Genomic DNA, 21249 nt, shown 5'->3' on the forward strand with positions numbered 1-21249 from the left:
AGGAAACTGGTAGGAGAAGGAAAATAGTGTTCCCTCTAACCTCCCAAGCATAGGCCAATGCATTTAACCATTCCTTAGAGAAATTAAAATCAGATTTTATACACACCGATCTCATATACAAGAAACATAGACTTTTCCTCCCTGTGTTTGAAATATTGGGTTTCATCTGAGCCAAAACCTATAGACGAAAAGTTCCTGTCCTCTTTGCTACACACCATGTATTTGTTGAGTTTCTAAATTCTTAATGGTTAAATTTTACCTTTCCACCCTCAAAACAAAAGTTTGGCTAAGCTCTTCATGAATTTTCTGACCCAGAAAATGGGAGGTTGTCCGTTGAACTTGATTCTGATGAGGTGATAGATTGAGCAAGTGTCACCTAATAGAAAATATGCATAGAAAATCTCAGAAATTCCTATAATCACATTCCCTACCTTGAGTTCATTGTTCCCAGATTCCTATTAGAAAGGGACATAGAGAAGAGTTATTGCATGTTTGAAATAGAAAGTAAATTTTAAAGAGTACAGCTTAATACCTAGCATATAGTAGATATGCTAGTCTTTGTAAAAAAAAAAAAAAATAGTGTTGGAATAATCAAATATCCATATATACACACAAAAAGAACCTCGATCCCTACCTCACATGGTTCATAAAAATTAACTCAAAATGAGCCATAGATCTCTAGTAGAAGAATGAAAAATATAAAACTTCTAAAAGAAAATATTTAAAAAAATATTGTGGCTTTAAACAGAGATTTTGAAATAGGGCATAAAAAGCATGAACCATAAAAGAAAACACTGATGAATTAAATTTCACCAATACTGAAAACATTTGCTCTTCCAAAAAACATTAAAACAATGAAAGGTCAAGCCACACATTAGGAGAAAATATTTCAAAACATGTTTCTGATAAAGGACTTGTATCCTGAATATAGAAAGAATTCTTCTAACCCAAAAAGAAGACTAACAACTCCATTTTCTTAAATGGCCAGAATATTTGCTGAGTGGCAAATAAACACATAAAGAGATGTTTAACATCTTAATCATTTAGGAAATGTTAATTCAAACCACAACGAGATAACCACTACACACCTAACAGTATGGTTCAAATGAAAAAGACTGAAAATACCAAGTGCTGAGAAGAGGTCGAGTAACTGGAACTCTCTTGGAGTGAGAATAAAAAGTTATACAGCCACTTTGGAAAACAGTTGGGCTACTCCTTATAAAGTTAAACATTCACTTGCCATGTGACCTATGACCCCACTCCTAAATATTTACCGGAGAAAAATGAAAACACGCTCATGCAAATGGTTGTACATGAATGTTAATGATCGCTTTCTTTATGACAGCTGAAACCGGAAACAACCCGAATGTCTATCAATCGGTAAATGGACAAACTGTGGTCCATCCATCCAGATGGCGGAAAACCACATGTGCAACAATATGGAGGAATCTTGAAAGCCTTTGGTAAGTGAAAGAAGCCAGACACAGAAGACTCACTATCATATGATTCCCTTTATATCTAAAAATTAGAAAAGGCAAAAGTAAAATGATAGAAAACAGATCGCTGCTTGCTGGGGTGGGGAGTAGGGAAGAGGAACATGAAGATGGAGATGTTCTGTGTCACGATTATGGCGGGGGCAACACTAATGAGTATATTTTTTAAGACTGCATAAAGTTGGGTGCCTGGGTGGCTCAGTTGGTTAAGCGACTGCCTTCGGCTCAGGTCATGATCCTGGAGTCCCTGGATCGAGTCCTGCATCAGGCTCCTTGCTCGGCAGTTCTCCCTCTGACCCTCCAGACCCTCCCCCTCTCATGTGCTCTCTCTCTCAGTCTCTCCCTCTCAAATAAATAAATAAAATCTTTAAAAAAAAAAAAAAAGACTGCATGAAGTTAGTGAACTGCACTATATGTTAATTCTACTTCATATCACTGATTAACAAGAGCAGTGCGGCATAGCGCTGATTCTCAAATGTTGGTCAAGCTTCTTTTGTTTCCTTGTGTCTACTCTCAGTTCTGTGGCATGAATGTCTGTGATATTATAATTTGGGGGGCATCTGAAATTGCACTCAGATTTGCTTACGGGCAGTTACTTTCTGCTTGATTTTCAAGAAAAATATTGATCCATAGGAGAGGACAAGATTCAATTATAAAACAATCTTATTTTAAACCCAGTGGGATATCTAAAAGCACGGTTTTCTGAGGAATACAGGTTGACTATTAGAGCTATATTAAACATTTATAAGAATAACTCAGAGGTCAGATGGTATCACTCAGCCTTTGAAATTTAAGTAAACTTGACTTCCAAAATCCTATAGGGATTGTAAGACCCTCCACCAAGCAACTGTCCCTTCGCCAGGCCACCTCCCAGCCACGTCTCCTGGGCCTCCAGGCCCTCTTCTCTGTCTGACCCCCTCCCTGCTTTGCCTTCTATGAGGAACCCACGTTCCTATTATTTTTTTGTTTAGAATGTATAGCAGTGAAACTCCCTTTGTTTTATTGTCTCTTCAAGGTGCTATCAAGGCCTCTGCTTTCTTGGAAAAGCAGCTTCAGAAGGCAGGTTTTTCTCCTAGAGAAGAGCACCAGAATACAAGTTCACCTTCCTTCATGAAGGAAGCGTTTCAGTTTCCCCTGGCTAGCTTGGAGGCTGGGCGGGATCATGGGCTCTGGAGCCAGACTGCTCCGGTTTGTGGCGCTCCTCGTCCACCTGGTAGCCAAGGGACTTCGGGCGAGTTCCTGAGCTCTCGGTGCCTCAGTGCCTCGACCTGTGAAAGAGCATAGTAAGAGATCCAGGCTCAGAGGGTTGTTCAGAGTGGGACTAACGGGTCATCTTAGGATTTCAGGCAGAGCACTTGCCATCATTATTCAAATGGGGGAGCTGAATAACATATCCCAAAATACAGACGATTGGAAAAACGAGAAGCTGATCTCAGAGTTTCCCGAAATCGGAATAAACTAGGAAGCAATTCTTTCCCAGCTGTGCCATCCACTTATTGGGAACAAATTAACTGGAACAACAGAGTTTGTTTCAATTTGCTGTGTGCGCCAGTTTTCTCCAGGGTCTGTGAGCAGGTCTGGAAACAAAGAGCTTCAAGAGCAAGCATGACCAGGACCGCGTCGACAACAGTTATGCCTGTCGGAGATCTGAGCCACGGACAGGGAACAGAAGCGAATTCACACAGAAAGAGGTATTGCACTCTCCTCTTGCCTGGAGACAAAGGGAACGCGCCGTGACCTTCCTGCTTGTCGGGGCCACTCTCCTTCCGCGTTCGCCTGAATGCATCACTTGTTCCCCAGGGAAACGGAAGAATGTTTTTCTTTCGGTCTTGAAGATATTTTAAACACATGACATATCTTCAGGCTGAAATTCAGTCCCTTGTTTGTCTTCAGGTATAAAGAATCCTAAAAAGGAAGTTCAGTAGCTAAAAAATATCTTTAACTTCCTCAAATTGGTCACAGAATTATAGACCTTAAGTCTATATTCACTCACTACCCAGATACCGCTATCTACCTGAAGTTTCCACAGGAAAATAAAAATCCAGCTTTCCCTAATAGGAGTCACTTAAAATGTGATCTCTAGAAGAGATCAGGAAAGTATGAACAGAATAGTCCACACTGGATTTCCCTTAAAGGGAAAAGTTTCCAGAACAGAGAAATGTTTCTGTCTGACCACTCTTCATAGTTTCATGCAGCTTTTACTGCTTCAGTGACCATAAAGCCATATTTGGTTTTAATCTTGAGATTTAACAAACTATTTTTGTCTATTTATTTCTGAACTATGGTGTTCAATTTATTAGTAAAAAACAGTACAAGATTTATTTTGAAGCTTATTTATTTTTTGACAAATTGAGTTCAGAGTTTCAGGTTTCTTGAGCTATTTTTAAAACTTAGAAAGCAAAAAGAACCCAACAGGGAGGACTTTAAGTGGAAAAATCCATGAGGATGAAATGGAAGGCACTCTGGAAATAAGACGCCAGGGGTTTGAAGGAGTCCCATATGAAAATGCATCATACGTTACAAGGTTCTTACGATGAATGTGACCTTCTCGGGAGCCTTGTGTTAGAGGATGTGTTGATTTCGACTAAGACGGCACCATGTTATTTTTCACATAACACTTAGCCGGTCGTATGACCATGACTCAGTCTCATTTATTCAATATATAGGTCTCCAGTGCCTGCCGCGAGTCCGACGCACCGGCTGTTGAGGTGTATGCTTCCATTCAACAAACATTTACTGGGGGCCTATTGGCACCATATGCACTGTTTCGGGAGCCAAGGATATCGTCCCGAACAAAACAGCAGAGCCCCGGCCTCCATGGGCCCCATATTCCAGCCAAGGTAGGGAAACCACAAATAAACAAAAAGCTGTAAATAGGTCAAGCTTGATTGATGCTCTGAGACACACTAAAGCCGTGGACCTGCTGGGCGGGAGCGCTGGGTGCCGCCCCTGCCGGCGGGCCCGCATCCGCGCGATCGTCCGGGGGCAGGAGTGGGGAGGAGGACGGTCTCGCCCTCCCTCCCGGGGCAGCATCTCTCATGCAGGCTGTCTCTTCGGGGCTCCAGCTTCGGCTCTGGCCCGGTGATGGGTCCGGCCATACAGTCCCTCTCTAACTTCTGGGTTCTTAACTGCCCCCGCAGGCTTCTCGGCCTCTTCCATCGCTCTTAGAATTAATTTGCGGCATTCAATGCCCCGTTTCACACACTCAGTGATTTGTTTCCCTGTTGACGCGTGACTAATACTTCGAGTAAGGTGCAACACATGGATGAAGTACATAGAGCTCTTAGCGAAGACCCAAGTCCTAAAATCTGAAGGAGCTGAGCAAGCAAACATGTCTCGGGGAAAAGAGCACCCCAGGACAAACAGTTCCATGCAAAGGCCCTGAGGCTGAGTTGAAGAGCAGTGAAGAGGCTCCTGTGACTGGGGTAGGAGGAGACTCAGGGGAAGGAGATGAACTTGGAGGAGCCCCGGGCAGATGATCGAATGGGGCCTCACAGGTCATTATATCGACTTGAGATTCTAGAGAGACTTGAGAAGAGAAGCAACATGATGATTGCCTGCCTTGCATTTTAGAAGAACCCCTCTGGCTGCTCTGAGCCAGCCAGCTACAGGACCAGGGGCAGACGCAGGAGGCGGACCAGGAAGCTCCTAGCACAGTCGATGATAGTGGTGGCCGGGAGAAATACAGTGAGGGTGTGCTCTGCAGGGGGCACAACAGGATGGGCTCATCGACTGGATGGATGTGGTGTGATGTCAAGACGGGAGTCAAGGGCAACCCAACCTTTTTCCTGGACAACTGGAAGAACGGAGCGCGCATTCACTGGAGCGATCAGGCCGGGGGAGGAACAGCTCTGAGCAGAAAATCAAGATGTCCAGCGGCAGTTGGATACACGGGTCTGAAGTTCAGAGGCGAGCCTGGGCGTGGGGCGTAAATCCTATGGCCGTGGGGAGACCCAGGATTGGGTCAGGTCACCCGGGCAGTGACCCAGAGAGAGGCAAGCAGAAGCTGAAAACCGATCCCTCGTCATTAGCAGATTGAAGATGAACGGTGTTGTATGTCTCGGCCCTGCACCAACTGCCCTCGGGCACGTGGGCACGCGGTCCTGCCGGTGTCAGTCCCCAGGCTCTGTGCCCTGAGCCTGCTACCTCGCCCTGCACGGTTCACCACGGCTCCCAGCCCATCTGCCCACCCTCCCCGTCAGAAGCGGGCACGTCTTATAGAACAGGGATGGAGGGACAGGCAGCACGAGCCCCCCGCTGCCCAGATCGAAGCAAAGCGGGACTCTCAAAGGTACGCGAAGTCAGCTATACCAAGAGTGGTCATCGTGGTTTTGTTTAGCAAACATATGAAAAGATAAATTCATTTGTCATTAATGTAGAAAACTTTACCAAGTGAGAAAACTTCTATCATTTGCCGTCTTGAGGAGAACTACTGTCTGTGATGGAGAAGTCTCCCTCGCCTCCTTGCTAAATGGTCTGCAAGCCGAATTCTGGCCTTCAGGGCCTCTGAGACTTCATTTTATTAAGTATTACACTTTTACACAAAGTATTGACACTTTTTCTATAAGAATGGGACTTAAACAACAAAAAGAATCAATTCAAGAATGTATGATTAGATGCATTTCTTAAAAAACAAAAAACAGAAAAACCTCACTTCATCATATTCCATCCCAGTCATTGCATTCAAATTAGAGAAACAGCCCACTTTCAGACCTACCTGCCGATGGCAAGAACCGCCCGTTATCAGAACCAAGCTCCTGCCCGGTTGGGTCTCCACTGTTAACACAAGATGCTGTTATTTTTCAGTCCTTAACTTCACTGATATTTATCTCAAGCCAGTTCTTTTTTTTTTAAGAATTTATTTATTTGAGAGAGAGAGAGAGCATGAACGGGGTGGGGGGCAAAGGGGAAGGGGGAGAGACTCTGAAGCAGACTCCATGCTCAGCGTGGAGCCCTACCGGGGTCTCGATCCCACAACCCTGAGCAGAAACCAAGAGTCAGATGCTTAACCGACTGGGCCACGCAGGCGCCCCTGAAGCCCGGTGTGTAAGGACTTTTTAAACGATCATAACAGTGACTGTTCACCAAACACAATAAGCTATTTGCTCTATGGAATCTTATTTATCCTGAAAGAGTGGATATTGTGTTTCACGGATGAAGAAATGAGGCTCTGAGGCCTTCGCTTTCTCGCCAGGGTCACGTGACAAGCGTTAGGCCCCACGCCCCGGCTCGTGGGCCCACATCTTCTCGCAGAGCACGAGCCTGAACGAGCGCCCCGTCCACGCCGGCCTGAGCGCCTGTAAGAACCTGGCTCTCTGACCCACCCCAGACTTGCAGCAGCCTGCAGGCTCGATTGCAACGGGCTTCCTGGCTCTTCCGCAACACGCTTCACCAAAGTCGGATTTCACGATTCCTGTGGTTTCTTTTCTCAACGTGTGTAAAGGAAAAAGAAGGAGCGCGGTACATTCCCCATTAAGCAATCGGACGGCACAGCAAGCGACACTCAGTGGGACCCGGGGCGGCCTGTCCACGGAGACACGCCCTCGGAGCGCAGTGGCCGGAGACAGTGGGGACCCGGGCTGCATCTCAGCTGTCGGCCTGGGACTCCTCTTTATTTCACAGTAATAAAAATAGCTACAAATATTGGCCTGCAGGCTATCTGCTTAGAACTCCGTAAAGGCTGCCAGCCGTGACCGTTGGAAGTTAGTATTTCACTAACCACGTCCCCATCTGTGTGATCTTATTTGGTTCTCAAGGTAACGCTGAGAGGTAAGGAGAAAATGCTGGTGAGGAGAAATCCATTTTACGAAGAGGAAGGACGAGCTGCTTTAAAGGAGGAATTCATGTTCAGACACCTGGCTGGCAAGTGTTCTTACTAGACCTGGCTGGGGGGAGCCCAGGGGGACGCCCACCACCCCTCCCGCCCAGCCCTGCGTCTCGGGGCTCTCAGCTCACACTACCAGCAGCTTGGTCTGAGCTCCCGGCGTCATTCCCTTGAGCGAACCCGAAGGTACCATTTGCTGACACGGTACCACCTAGAACACCTGGCCTGAGCTCCCGGGCTCCCCTCTCTGCAGAGGGGCAGGCTGTAAACCTGCCGAGGAAAGTCATCCACACCCTGGGACCAGCTTTTCTCCTGGAGAACCTAACATGCATCTCACAGTTTCTTTCTTAGAGCAGTAATCCCCAGCCTGAGCTGCAGGCCCTCGTCGGTCAGATGGCTGAAGCAGAATGACACGGACGTTTATTTCTCGCAGTCCTGGAGGCTGGACCCTCAGGGGGCCAGCGCGGCCGCCTTCTGATGAGAGTTCTCTTCCCGGTGATGCCGTCATGGGGCCTTTTCTTGGCCTGTGTCCAGAGAGAGAGAGAGATCTCCCCTCTCCGCTATCTTTTTATAAAAGCACTAATCCCATCATCAGGGCCCCATCCTCATGATCAGTCTAAACCAACTACCTCCCCAAGGCCGTACCTCCAAAGACTGTCACACTGCGGATTAGGATGTCAACATACAAATCTGGCAGGGGGAGTGGGACACAAACATTCAGTCCATAGCACAATCAGAATTGCTCTGGGAGCTTTTAAAATTACCCATAGGGCGCCTGGGTGGCTCAGTTGGTTAAGCGACTGCCTTCGGCTCAGGTCATGATCCTGGAGTCCCTGGATCGAGTCCCGCATCGGGCTCCCTGCTCGGCGGGGAGTCTGCTTCTCCCTCTCCCACTCCCCGTTTGTGTTCCCTCTCTCGCTATGTCTTTCTCTGTCAAATAAATAAATAAAATCTTTAAAAAAAATAAAATAAAATAAAATTACCCATAATTAGGCTCCTTTCTGCTGGACTAATTAAGTCAGAGTCTCAGGAGGGTGGGGCCTGAGACCCTGTATTTCCAGCAAGCTCCCAGATGACGCTGATCCAGCCTGTCTGAGCAGCACTGACTTCCCGACCCAGGGGTTCTGGAGGGCTAGAGTGGATTGGAATCGCCTAGAGGGCCTGTTAGGTAGTAATACAGAGTGTGGGTCCCACCCCAGGCTTTCTGACGCAGCCTGTCTTGGATGGGGCCTTTCTAACAAGTTCCCAGGTGATGTTGATGCAGCTGGTCGGGAGACCCCCCCCACTCTGGAAGCCCGTGTGCACTGCCCACCCCCACTGCCCCCCGCCTCCCTCCCGCCTCTGTTGTCCTGCTAACGCCATGGGGGCGGGTCAAGATCTTACAGCACAGAAACAAAGCCCAGGACGACAGTAAGGAGGGCTGACAAGGCTGAGTCCACCTGCTCATGCCCCCAGTGACCTCTCTCGGGGCTGCGTGTTGCAGGCCTTGCCCCGGACGCGGGAAGGCTTCTCATCGCCCCTAAAGCGCTACACAGAAGGCCCCACTTTCCATAATGAGTATAGACGGCCCAGCACACATGGAGCCCCTTCAGCTAACTGCCCTGTGACCGCACCCCCATGCCCCTCATCCTATAAAGCTGGGAGGGAAGGAAGCAAGGAAGCAAGCAAGCAAGCTCCCGCCTTGGGTGGGGGGGGGGGGCGGGCGGGGGGTGGGGGGGAGCTCCCGCCTTGGGGGGGGAGAAGAGCTGGTTCAAGTCGCACCCCATAAAGCTGGGGAGGAAGCTCCCGCCTTGGGGTTGGGAGGGAAGAGGAAAAGAGCTGGTCCGCATCGGCTACTTGAGTGGGGCTCCGAGTAAAGGGTGTGCAATAGCTTGCAACGACCTTCTCAGCCTGGAGAAGGCTTTCCTCCTCCCCCTTCCAGCCCTTGACTGCTTTTGAGTCGGGCTTCATAAATGCAGCCCCGGGGCGGGGGCCAGCCTATCTGTCGGAAAGCCCCCATTTGGGCGCCATCTGTTTACCAAACCGGAGCCAGCCTCTGAGTTGTTCAATCCCCCAAGACAATAGGCCACTCCCTCGGCTGGCCCTCCGGCTCTGGGACACTGGATTGAGTGATTAAAGCTCGTGGAGCAGTAGCTTCCCGGGAAAGGACCGACACCCACCTGAACGCCGCGGGCTCCGAAATCTGTCTGAAGAATCAGGAGCCTCATCAAATCAGTTGCACAAACCACTCCAAAGGGAGCTTGCTCACAGGAATAGACAGAACGGTCCTCCCTTCGTGATGTGCGACCAGCTGGGAGGGAATAAGAATTCCTGGTTTCTTCTTCTTGCCCAAGGAGGGCTGCCAGGGGTCTCCTCCTCCGTCTTTGCCCCCCCCCCCCCGGAGGCTCTGCGTGACAGATGGGGAGGGCTCCGGCGCTGGTCGCCGCCCGGGGCAATGAGGGTGACCAGCCGACGGCCAGCACCAGCTCAGATGGGGCCCGTCCTGGCGAGGCTGATCTTCCCAGAAAGTTCTAGAGCTTGATCGCACCGTCAGGTTCTGCTCCTGTCCCCGGCGCTTATCAGGAAGAAAAGACCAGGTTCAGCCAGTGAAGACCTTGAAACCAAGGGCCAGAAGAGCATAAAGCGTTCAGAGGACGGGACCAGGCATTCTGGGACCACTGCTCGGGGGCACACACCTGTTCGCACTCCCTGAGCCTCGTTTTTCCCTCCTGGCCGAGCGACCAGCAAGTCCAGTCTGGTCTTCACCATTTTCTGAATTTAAATCTGAGTCTTCAGCATCGTTTAAAAATCCCCATGCACCACCTAGTGAACCTCGGGTGAGCTGAGAAAGTGCCCGTCCATCCATCCTGTAGGGTCGGACCGCTGCCTAACAGGGAGAAACGCAAAGCTGCGTTTCTCTGATTTCGGTCTTCAGGTGGATCCCGCTAGGGAGCTTGGTAAAACGCGGGTTCTGATGCGAGATGGGGTGGGTGCGGCGGGACGTCCTCCCAACAGCCCTGGGTAAAAAGGACCTGTTCCTCCCGGATTGCTGTAGATGACGCAACCAGGACAAGGTACCAGGAGGACGCGGGAGAATTGAGACCTTTTTTTTCTTCCTACATAAGGCACAAACCCAGAAATTGCGATTAAAAAACTGAAAACTTGGGACACCTGGGTGGCTCAGTCGTTAAGCGTCTGCCTTCGGCTCGGGTCATGGTCCCGGGGTCCTGGGATCGAGCCCCGCATGGGGCTCCCTGCTCGGCGGGAAGCCTGCTTCTCCCTCTGCCCCTCCCCCCGCTTGTGTTCCCTCTCTCGCTATCTCTCTCTCTCTCACTGTCTCTCAAATAAAAATTTTTGAAAATATGCGCCTATTTTTTTTCTTTTAGAAAGGCTAAATTGTATATATGCTTATATATCTATAGACGTGTCCTCAGTGATGCTCAAGGGACGGACAGCAGAGGCCGCCCCTGGGCAGGAGCGAGATGCGGGAACTCCGAGCGGAGCCACTTGCCAAGGTCCGTACCAGCTGCGCGGGGACCCCGGCTGGGAGCCGGGACAGTCCGCCCTGAAGCGCAGGCGCGCCTCCCGCCTCCCCCGTCCCGCGGGTGTGCTTCCTCGCTCGGCCACCAGATGGCAGTGGCCTCCCGGAGCATTTGGGCTGGAAGGACGGAAGGCCCGCGAGCCGCCTCCAGGCAGACCTCCGTCTTAGCACTCAGGCCAGAGCCCCCACCGAGTAACGGGGTAGCCCCTCAGTCTGTAGCTAAGACCCTCCGGGACGGCCTGCTGGTCCCGGAGAGCAGTTCATACATACATGCATTCTGCTTCTCACTGTGCTTAATTAACAGGCAGTCTGGGGATGTTCATAATACAGTTAAAACGTAACTACTAGTAGGCTTTACGATCTCTGTCAACGTAAGTGAAAGTCAAGCACATGAAAACTTTGTTTTGTTAGAGATAATCAGTGCTGTATTTTCATTTGCCTCCATGTATTTCTTCTTCTCTTCTCTGGTTTTTTCATTGACCCAGTAGTTTAGTATCCTGCTGTTTAGCCTCCACATGTTTGTGTGTTTTCAGGGTTTTTTTCTTGTGATTTGTTTCTAGGTTCATATGGTTGTAGTTGGAAAAGACGCATACCTTATTGTATAAGTTAAAGGGAACTTAAAGCCTATTGGTCCCAGGAAGAAGGCTTCCATTTATATGCCAATCTTGAGGGGTTGGGAGGGCTGTGGCAGACACCAGGAAAAGGCCCTGATGCTCTCTGCCAAGCGCCCAGGGGGCTGGGGACGGGGCCATTCATCTGGTTCAACCCACTCAGCTCTCCAGAGGAGAGTGCCGCTGACCCCTCCTCCTCCCGCTGCCATTCCCTTACCAGGTTCTCCAAGAGACCCTAGTAAGCAAAGAGGAAAGAAACAAGGCAACTTTCTTGTTCCCGGGGTGAGGGTGCCTAGGACATGGACGGGGGACTGGCAGCCACGAGGAAGGCAGGTCAAAGGGCTAGAGACGGAGGGCCAGACAGGGCACACAGGTGAGAGAAAGAACATCAGGGAGCTGGCCCGGCCAGACACAGTGGGATCCCGGCGAGTAAACACTGTTTAATGTGATGACTGCACATTAAACCTGAAGTCAGCACCAGCAGGATGCCTCTTAAGTGCTTACTGGAGCCCTTATACGTGGATCTTTTCCTGCTCCAACACATACTTAAGGCAGACGCTGGCTTGTGGTAAGGGATCTCTTTCATGGCTATTAACCTGCACCAAGCCGTGATGCTCATGTGGACAAGCCTCTACTTATTTGGTTCCGTTTGAAGGATTAAAAAAAAAAACCTCCTATTCTCCCGCTATAATTGTTCCTGTTCTTTCTGGTTTAGAAAGAAAGGGAAGTTTGTAGAGTAGTTAAACTCCCTCCAAAAACCATAAAAGAAAAGCCTTCCTTTGCTAGCAAGGCTAGAACCTCTTTTTCAGAAAACCTCTAAAGGACCACTGTGCAGGAAAGAATGAACATCACAGTCCTAAACGGCTATCCTTAGAAAGTTCTGCTTGCAAGGCTGGCCTTTGGCTGGCTTCTAGAAACTTAGATTTTGGAAGGGTTCCCACCATTAGTCGATAAGAAAAGCTCACTGTGCTTAGACGGTTTGCACCAATAATAGGACTTAGGCTGCACCTGCTTTCCTTCTGGGAGTCTGGAATTTGAAACACGCCTGGCAGAGGCAGGCAGAGGGGCGCGTCCCCCGCTCTTTAATGAGCTGCTCTGGTGGACAACACTTCACACATATTGTCCTGAGGAGATTCAAGCGTGTCTATGTGACTCCACTGGAAAAGGACCCCTGGAATGGAAATGGGACCCTGGCTTCCCCCAGCTCGGCCCCTTCCACCTTTGCCCTTTGCTGGTTTTCCTCGGTATGCTTCCCTGTAATAAATCACAGCTGTGAGGATGATTCTGTGTGGAGCCCCATCCGTGGTCCTAGCGGACTGTGGAGCCCGGGGCTGGACATGGGGAATCCTCCCACACCGCCTCTTCTGTTTTGCTGCGCTCTAGAGATGTGAGAAGGTGGTCACGGCCATAAAACCAGATAGATCTGAGCTCAGAATCTGCAGCTTAAATAGAAGGTTTGGACTCCAAACATCAGCTAGAGCGTTGATCTAGCAAGACTGCACACATGAGGAAACATGATGAACTTGTAGCAATTGGAGACGGGGTATTTTGCCCTTGAAAAGCATCATTTAGTGTATGCCGTGATCTTGTACTCAAGAAAGTTGCTGCGTAAGTTAAGTGCTAGTTAACGCAAATGATCTTCCTCGAGAGAGAATCACCTCAAAACTAGAAATACAACGTTCCTCTTTGCTTTTTTTTTTCCTTTTTTTTTTTTTGGCCCTGCATGCCTTTTTAAAGGCATTTAGAAACCTTAGACTTAAAGGGATCTCAGGGGCCATCAATCTTCTCCTATCCGTGTTGAAATGTTCTAGAACATTCCTATTAGGTATTGCCTGATCACTTCCCTTACACCCATGGCTTCCCAGAGTTTCCCTCCAAGGTTCCCTAAGGAAATAATTCTTATTGACAAAGAAGTAGTTATAGGTGTAGTACAAATCAGATTTGCAAATATAAATACCTCTAACCATGCCTGGTTTTGCTTAGAAATTCATCTGAATTTGGCTATTTCACTGTATGTCTGTATTTGCTTAACATAAAAATATCATAGATTCAGGCATACCCTGGCATCTGTATTTTGTTGCAGAGATGTTCATCACCATTTTAACAAGCACAGTCTAAAAAAGATTTTATTTATTTATTTGAGAGAGAGAGCACGAGCAGGGGGAAGAGACAGAGGGAGAGAGAGAAGCAGGCTCCCCGTGGAGCCAGGAGCCCGACGCGGGGCTCGAGCCCAGGACCCTGGGATCATGACCTGAGCCGAAGGCAGACGCTTAACGACTGAGCCACCCAGGTGCTCCTAAAATACATCTTTATGTAACTTTTTTCCTAATTACGAAATACATAAAAGCACAAATGGAAAAGCACAACAGTCCTACGTAACCTCCCCCAGCCCTCATGACAACTGCTTCTAATATTCAAGTGCCATGTCTTGGGGTTTTTTTTCTTTAAAAAATTTCTAACAGTTATAATATCTAGTGATAGATTCTAGTTGCATAAGAAAAAGAGAGCGAGAGAGAAAATGAGAGAAAGAGAATTACAATTTCAATAGAAGGAAGTACCTGGAAATCTCAGTCTGATGGGAAGTCCTAGGGGTGAGAGAGACAGAAAATTAGATATAATAACCATGTTTCCATTTTAAAACATACCTTTCCAGTAAGGATCCAAATGCCTTAGATATATGGCAAAGACCGAGTCCAGAACATTGAAGAAAGGACGTCTGCACGTTTATTGCCCCAGATACTTTGTTAATGTAGGGTTAAACACCCGCACACCCTTTAGTTAGCCCCTCTCAGCAGCTGTCTGCAAGGCCACACAGGTGCAGAGTGGTGTTGGGAATTTCCTTTCCAGTCATATATGTATGTCTTTCTAAGACAACTGGGTCTCCTGGGACGCCTGGGTGGCTCAGTTGGTTAAGCGACTGCCTTCGGCTCAGGTCATGATCCTGGAGTCCCGGGATCGAGTCCCGCATCGGGCTCCCTGCTCGGCAGGGAGTCTGCTTCTCCCTCTGACCCTCCCCCGTCTCATGCTCTCTCTATCTCATTCTCTCTCTCAAATAAATCTAAAAAAAAAAAAAAAGACAACTGGGTCTCCTAAGAAAAATAATTGTGCTTGCAAGACTATTAAATTCTGTGGTTGGCCAAATAGAAGATCTCGTAGGGTTTCAAGGGCCTGAAAGAAGTGAGGGTTACACACATACACGAGAGAGAGAGAGAGAGAGAGAGGGTAGAACCATGGGGAAGACAAAAGTCCTACTGAACAACAGCATTCCACCAGACATGTGGCTCAAGGACTGGAATTTAATGACTGGAAACCTGGAGGTAGCAACAGTGTTGGAAAGAAACTGAGAACTTGCTCTGCAAGAAGTCCAAGCTCCCCTCTACTCCTGGTTTTGCTATTCACCGACTGGTAAGCTTCTGCAAGCCACGTCTCTAAGCCCGTTTTCCTATCGGTAAAATGGGCATAGCAATGCTCCCCTAGAGGAACTGAAGTTATTCTATTTTATAATGCGTGGAATGTAATAATACATGATACCTCAGAGGGCTGTTACGCTAGTAAATAAAACAATATGTGTGACAGTATGTTGTAATCTATACTGTTATCTGAGAATGGGGAGAAGCCAGACCTTACTGGAATGCTGATGTGGAGAACTGAGGATTACATTTAATAAGGTCTTCACTGACTAAGGAAGGCAAACAGATTTCACCTGCAGGAACAACTCCGTTCAATGAGGAGCTGCTGTCTGGAGTGCTGCATTATGAAAAAAGTCCTGAAGCCATGTCCAGACTCAAGAGTGTTGTGAGAAATCGGTTCTGTCTTCCAACAGTACAGAAGGGAGAAGGATTACAGCCTTCATGCTGGCCCTGTAGGCCCCGATCATCTGAGGGAGCATGTTAGACCTCAAACCCACCCAGCACTTAGAAAATGGCACCCTGCCTGTCCCCCGGCTCCTGATCTGCAGTGGCTCCACTTAATTTTGCAGAAGTTCATGAACAGACAACATCAATCAAACATCAGACTTGTAAGGTGTATATGCTGCATGAGAAACCCACGATATCCCAACCTTTTCAAGTTTCTCCAAGTGTGTAATCTCCATCCCTTCTTTACACTCCCTCTTTACTCCTATCACAGCTTTTTATTAAATCAACAGTTTAGAGTTTTGATTATGTAAATATTGTCTACTTCGAAGTCAAAATAGTTTGCTGTAAGTTTCCATTGACATACAACTTTTGTTCCTAAAGTTTTTTTTCCTAAGTTAGTTATTGCTTTATTTTTCATTGCTTAGTTTTCTATGTACTCATTCTAAGGTTTTTCAAATGCTCCAACTGATTCAATGCATGCCTATTGATAATTATGCAACTCAAATACTATCCAACCATTTAATTTAGCTCTGTTTTTCCTGAGGATGAAGCTGTCCATCCTGACCCAGTAGGTCGCTAGCCTTGATGCTCAGCTATTTATCCTAAAACTCCCCTTCATTTCTCTTCTGTATTCTCTCCTCTGAATCCCAAATACCATGTCTTTCTCTTTCTTTACTCTATCAATTCACTGAACCATATTCTCCAATAACTTCCTGAGACAGGATACACAGAAAATTGATTTTTTGACTTCTTGGTGTGTATCTTGATTGATAGATTGGTCGGGTATAAAAACCTAAAGTAATTTTCCCTTAGAATTTTGAAGACCTTTCTCCACCATCTTCTAGAGTCCAGTAATCTAGCCATTTGAATTCTAATCCTTTGATTGTAATCTGTTTTTTCTCTTTATCTGTCTTTCTAAATCTCAAAGTAATATGTCTTGATGTGGGCCTTTTTCCATTTGTTGTATCTGGGTAACTGGTGGACCCTTTTAGTCTAGAAACTCTCTGCCTTCAAAAGAGAAATTTTCCGTTATTTCTCTGATAATTTCTTCCTGTTTTCTCACTTTTCTCTTTCTGGAATTCTTTTTGGTTAGATGCTCGTTCTTCTGGTTTGATCTCCAACTTTCTTATTTTTTCCCTTTACATTTTTTACCTCTTCATATTTTTATCCTATTTTCGGGACAATATCCTTCATTTTATTGTATTTTTAATAAAATTAACCAATTTGTTTGAATCAGGGTATTTAGTTGCAAGCGTAAGAGGCAAACTCTGGCTAATTGAACTGAAAGGAGATGTAGTTAAAACATGTGGGGTAGATTATGGAATACATGACTTGAAGGCTACAATAGCCAAGAAACCCAAAAATCCCATAGAACTTGTTCCATAAAGGTGCTACATCCCCATAACTGGACATAGTCACCACAGTTTGCGCTGCCAAGGACACCCCCCACTGGATGCTGATGCTGTCACTAGAATCTCTTCAAAGCTACCCCTGGTAGCTGGAAGCAGCTGCAGCCACAACTTCCAGGTGCCCCAGAGTGAATGGGCAGCACCGGAGTCCTCCTGTCATAGTGTGGAAAAACTGACCATGCCCTAGTTGCAAGCAAATGCTTGGCATTTTCAGTTTCAACACTGGAGGCTAATCTGGCCTCATAAGTAGGGAATCTCCTAAACATACCATAATAATTCAGATACCAGGCAATCACAAAAGGTGAAAAAGTCCAAAGACGTCTACTCCTTTATCTGCTCTACACCAATATCCACCCTTCTTCTATACTACACTTCTAAAGCAAATGCTCTTATAAGATAATGGAACTTACCATCCCTGATCCAACTGAAAACATGCTCACCCTTTGTCCTAACATTAAAAAAAAAAATAGTCAACAGAAAGTATTACTATTATTTGTTGCTTTCATTTCAAGGTCAGGATCTCTGAGTGATGTCCATTCTCCTCTGGTTATGTTGTGATCCCATTTTCCATTCAATTATCCTTTAATCTATAGATAACTTTGTAAAGATAACCATAACAAAAAGTGGTGAAGGAGGAGAAGGGAAAGAAGACCATGAGTTCAGCTGTCTAGGATACATAATAAAAGAAAATACTGGTGATTCCTTACTTCTGCAAATGACCCTGAAGCTTGCAGTAGCTTGCTGAAGAACAGTTCCCAGAGATAGCTCCACATGCTAATCCCAGAAGCCTACAAATGTTATCTTACTTAGAAAAAGAGTCTTTGCGGATACAACTAAATTAAGGATTTTGAGACCTTATCCTGTATTATTAGTGCAAACACTAAATCCACTCGCAATTATCCTTATGAGAGGCAGAGAACCATGTGACACAGGAGAAGTCAGTGTGACCATGGAGACGGAGTGGAATGATGCAGTCACGAGCCAAGAGACTCTTGAGGTCCTAGCCTGATCTGCTGAATATCCACATTGGCAGGGCGCACACTGCCTCCATATCGTAGCCAGGCCCAGACTTAGAGCTCAGGGTGAGCTATTCTCTATCCCCTGGGAACTTCTGTCCCTCCATTGACCCCCAGGTCAGCCTTCTGAAGCCACACAGTTCACATTTAAGAACGCTGCAGGTATCTAAAGAGGACTATTATGTGTCACCCTCTGCATCTTCTCTTCTTAATAAATTAACTTTCTTGACCTCTTCTTTGTATGATGTGTTTTGAGTGCCTCTTACTTTCCGATTCCTCCCTGTGGAGGTTCCACTTATGATCATTTTAAAATGTGGACTCTAGAACTAGTCACAGTGGTTCAGGTGTGTTCTGATCAGTGCTGAGACAGGAAATTATCTGGGCCGGCACTTATCTCCTACAGGATGCTCGTCCAATCCCACAATACATGCAAAGCAGGGATCTTATGCCCCAGAAAGCTGGTCACTCTACTTCTAGGCCAATTAGAAGCAAACTGTCAATCAAAGAAACCGCGGAATTCCTACTCCTCACTGTGGCTTCCCCAAGAGCTGGCTGTAGTCCCTAATTCCACTGGTTGGGGTCAAGTCTTGTTGCATAATTCTAATTACAAATATGATGGGAGTGGCAGCGTACAATGTCCCATTTGTCCATTTTACATAATTTACATTTTTCAAATTCACCTAATTTTTTTCCTCCTCAGTTCAGGCCGCCAACTTCTCCAGGGGCTTATTGCTACATCCAGCTACTGGAGTCCCCCTGCCCCTAGTTTTTCACATCAAAACCACAGTAAGTCCTCTAACATTACCATTAATCATGCCATTTCCTATCTTAAGACCTTTAGGTAGTTCTCCATCACTCTCACCTTCTTAACATGACTTGCAAGGCCCAGCATGACAAAAGTGTGTACCCTGCTTCATCTTCATCCCTCACCTACCCAGCCTTGTGTCTGATGAGTAAGCCAGGCTGAACTTCGGCGAGTTTGCCTGAACATGGCCATGTTCTCTCCCACCTTCAGGCCTTTGCACCTGCTATTCTGTTTTCCTGGAACCGCCTCCCTCTACAATCCTGTCCTTTTTACCTGGCCTTCTCCTTGGCAAGACTTAGGGCACCAAATAGCCCCCTTCTCCAGGAAGTCTTCCTGACTCCCACCACTAAATTCCCCCTCCCATTCCACCCCCTTAGCACTGTGACTGGTATTCATACCATCACATTTATCAAAAGTCGTTCTCAAGACCGCAGGCCAGGAAGTCCACAACCAAATCTGAGAGTTGGTACAATCCATATACCTTGATGTGACTAAAGAAAATCAGTCGGATGGGGCGCCTGGGTGGCTCAGTTGGTTAAGCGACTGCCTTCGGCTCAGGTCATGATCCCGGAGTCCCTGGATCGAGTCCCGCATCGGGCTCCCTGCTCGGCAGGGAGTCTGCTTCTCCTTCTGACCCTCCTGACCCTCCCCCATCTCATGCTCTCTCTCTCTCAGTCTCTCTCTCTCAAATAAATAAATAAAATCTTTAAAAAAAAAAAGAAAAGAAAGAAAAGAAAATCAGTTGGACAACCAGCACACACACTGTGCTGACCTTCAGAATCCTTTGGCCTTGAAGAGTAGAGAGAAAGGAACAGCCCCCCTCTACTAAGTCTGAGAATAGGACAAAATGAGTAAGCAGGAAAACCTAGAAATCTGGTGGGAAACAACGAAGACTTAAAAACAATAATGATAAAGCAGAGTTTGTGTTGCAAATGGTGGTATTTGGCAGGTCCCAGGAACTGAGTCACCAGCACTTCTAACCACCCATGAATGTTACAATCTGGAGTGGTCTGGCCTTTTTTAGTACCCTGTCATCAACTCTGAGTCTACATCCAGATGATGGGTGTTGACCTGAGCAGGGGACCAAAGAAAGAGGAAACAGGGTTGTGTCCTATTTCTGGAAAGGGAGCAGTATGTTGAAAGAGTGAAGGAACACATTCATCTATTTAGAGGAGTACATGAAAAAGTAATGAGATGAAGAAAAATCTCAGTCCCCCAAATCCCTGTTAGGGAATGCGCTGCTTTTGTCCTGGAATCAACCAAAGCCGAGAGAGGCCCCCATCCTGTAGGCACATGCTCAAGAAACAAGGACTGATGGTGAAGTTGTCCTGTATTGTAGAGAAGTGGGAGATTTCAAGTTCCCTTCAAAAAAAGAAAGGGTTTCAGAGCGCCGCCAGAAGCAGCAAGAAAAGGAAGAACTGAGGAGAATGGAAGTATCAGATGGTTAAACCCCAACCAAAAAAGACAAAATCTTATTCATCACTTCATACCTGGAAATTTGTACCTCTTAATCCCAGACAGCACAGGGCATATAGTCAATAATATTGTAACAATGTTTGGTGACAGACAGTGACTGCACTCATTGTGGTGAGCACTGAGCAGCTCACGGGATTGTCAAATCACTATGTCGTGCACCTGAAACTAATATAACATTGCACGTTACGTCAGTCTTTAAAAAAGAAAAATATTATTCAAAAAAAACAAAACTGGACCTCTATGTGTCCTTCCTTTCCTGGATATTTTAAAAGAAAACTATAGGGTCAGCAATTGTTTGCAGAAGTTTAAACTCCCGTTTCCATAGCGCCCTTTTGAGACCTTCTCAGTCCTGTGATTCTATGACATCGCGTGGACTCGAGAGCATGATTACACCTGAAGAGCTGTAATAAAAACAAGCGCTAGGTTTAATTACAACATCCAAAAGTGCTGCTTCATCTCTTCTGCTTCTTGTATTTTTCACCTAAGCTGCTTCAGACTGCAAATCAGCATTTTTAAAAAGACCCTGGGTTCTCTCGGGGTGGGGGGGGGAATAAATATTTCTGAATTGAGAACATGATTCTGGTTCCCAGGCAATATTCTCGCTGTTGCTATAATTGGACAGAACGAATATTTGCTAAACTGCTCTCTGCAGTTTGTATCGATCTTATGGGGATGAGATGTCAAAGGTGAATGAAATATGGTTTCTGCTTTTAGTGAACTCAGTCTAGTTGGGGGACAGAAATACGATAAATAACCCAAATTAAAGGAGGTACATGCTGAAAGAGTTATGTGGAAATGCTGCATTATAGGAAACATTTATTTAAGACGTGGAAAAAAATGTCCGCTGCAAATCGTAAGACTTGTCTTCTGGGTGCTGTTATATCCTGTCATCCTTCTCATCAGAACATGACGACTATAGTCCCAGGCTTGTGGAGAGAAGCAACAAAACTATGACGTTAGACAATGACGCCTCCCGAGAGGAAGAAGAAGACTCTGAACCCAGAGTTGGAGCATCACTCCATCAAGGCTACCTGCCTGGTAGTCAGGTTTATTTTGCAGGGGGAGCCAAAGTGTGGCCTCACTATTCAAGAGGTCAAATGGGGTTAGAAGACACAAAATACCCCAGAAAGAGCCCCGTGAGGAGGCTCCGCTCACTGCACCAGCACCGTTTCATTCGGATGAAATCAGGTGAAGATGAACATCAAGGGAAGAGAAAGAAGCCCTAAAAGGCAATCTGC

Source organism: Neomonachus schauinslandi, chromosome 11 (genome assembly GCF_002201575.2).
Source record: "Neomonachus schauinslandi chromosome 11, ASM220157v2, whole genome shotgun sequence".
Classification (NCBI taxonomy): domain Eukaryota; kingdom Metazoa; phylum Chordata; class Mammalia; order Carnivora; family Phocidae; genus Neomonachus; species Neomonachus schauinslandi.